The 2,140-nt window shown below is 40.8% G+C and overlaps 1 pseudogene; it reads right to left on the reverse strand.

Annotated features, from left to right (window-relative positions):
• Positions 1-660: 660 nt before the first annotated feature.
• Positions 661-757, reverse strand: LOC120094939 (small nucleolar RNA SNORA17; annotated as a pseudogene).
• Positions 758-2,140: the final 1,383 nt, after the last annotated feature.

Raw genomic sequence — 2,140 nt, forward strand, 5'->3', positions numbered from 1 at the left:
CCTGCCCTAATGATCCCTTTCAAAGGTAGTGTGCTGGATGGTTTTGTGTCAACTTGACACAAGCTGAAGTTATCAGAGAGAAAGGAGTCTCAGTTGAGGAAATGCCTCCATGAGACCCAGCTGTAAGGCATTTTCTCAATTAGTGATCAAGGTGGGTTGAAGGGAGAACCCAGCCCATTGTGGGTGGTGCCGTCCCTGGGCTGGTGGTCCTGGGTTCTATAAGAGCACACTGAGCAAACCAGGGGAAGCAAGACAGTAAGAAACATCCCTCCATGGCCTCTGCATCAGCTCCTGCTTCCTGACCTGCTTCAGTTCCAGTCTTGACTTCTTTCATGATGAACAGCAATGTGGAAGTGTAAGCTGAATAAACCTTTTCCTCCCCAACTTGCTCCTTGGTCATGATGTTTGTGCAGGAATAGAAACCCTGACTAAGACAAGCAGTCTGTCTTGGGCTCACTCTTGCCTGGGGCTGGTGGTCCCAGGCAGGGTTCTTCTAGTCTCCAGTTTTCTGGCTTGCTCCTCATCCTGGAAACCCATCCAGACCTGCCTGGAGTCAGACTGCAAGCCATCTCTGGCGAGCTCCTGTATGGTTTACCTGGCACCAGACTGGGGGCCGTTTCAGGCCACTCCTCATTTTTTAGGGAAGCTACTAATCATTTTAGTGTAAGCTACTAATCATTCAGATGTTCATAGGTCAGAGCACTGGGTATAGCTATAACCTCTTTTTACTGCCATCTACTGATGAATATGTGACAGACTTGCAACAGGTTTGTGATGATGATGATGGTGGTTGTGGTGGTGGTGGTGGTGGTGGTGGTGGTGGTGGTGGTGATGATGATGATGATGATGATGATTGGTCTATTCCTGGTTGTTCAAAGTTTCTTCTAGTCTCTTAGTCTGTATTTGTTTGTTTCTCTTCATAATATAAGCATATAGCCATCCAGTCTTTTGCTTTCAGCAACCAGACACAGGAGACGAACTATAATAGATTGTATATACATTTCATGTAACTAAGGAGTGTGAATTGCCTTTAAACAAAGAAACACATGATAATTACTATATCTTCTATTCCAAAACAAATGGTTAAATTATCTACCTCTTTATGCAAAGAATATATCAGCATTTGTAAGTGTAACGTTATTGTTCATTGTGTAAAGATCATCTTTGTATTATTTAAGTACTGATTTCTCTTACCCCATACCTGGTTGCAATCTGGACAAGACATTGTAATGCTTATTCTAAGAACCTTCGGTTTTAGTGTTGTGTAAACATTGCTCCCCATTTATTCTCTGAATAGTCAGTAAAGGCTGATCAGCCAATGGCTGAGCAGTGCAGAGAACAGGGCTAGACCTCACTTTCCAGCCAAGGAAGGGGTAGAGAGAGAAGGAAGGGAGGAGTCACCAAGAGGAGAAAGTCGAGAGACACCATGAGAACACATTTTGGAGCAGAGGGAGCCAGAGATAATTACTAAAATGCAAGTATCTCAGAAATTTTGGCTGGGAGGTAGGCAGATTAGCTTAGCAGAATCAAATAGATTAATAACGGCTCAGCTACTGTGCCGGAAGTCTATTAAATAAAGCTTATTGTCTCAGTTTCATTTATTTGGGAACAAGCTGGGATAGAGAAAGACTATCCCTTTTAAAATTGTACTAACAAGCATTTTCAGAAAAATATGTCCCAATATATGTTTAAATTATATATATACGCATATACAATGTGTATAATATATATAATATATGTAACAAAACAAACAGAATACATTTTTATTATAATCCTTATAGTTTTCATGATGACTATTTTAGTAAGATTCCACATTAATAGGTTCCCATGAGGCTTTTCAAGAGGGTTTTCTAATGCTTTTGTCATCCAAGAGGCTCTTAATAATGCTACCCTCTACACCCTGATGAGAAACCTACTGCACACCACTTACATATATCGTAAAATATAGAGGAATGTGGTTCATAGTCAACTGACACATGGCTCCTAGTGGGTAGTTTTTATAGTGCTGGAAGGTATTACACATTCTATCAGAAAAGAAAAGCAATTATTAATCTCACCCAACTGTGAACACTCTGAGCTTTAATAATGGCCTTCCATGAAAGATATGTCTTCTTACTAAATAGGGGCATGACTCTTATGG

Source organism: Rattus norvegicus, chromosome 9 (genome assembly GCF_021556685.1).
Source record: "Rattus norvegicus strain SHRSP/BbbUtx chromosome 9, alternate assembly SHRSP_T2T, whole genome shotgun sequence".
Taxonomy (NCBI): Eukaryota; Metazoa; Chordata; class Mammalia; order Rodentia; family Muridae; genus Rattus; species Rattus norvegicus.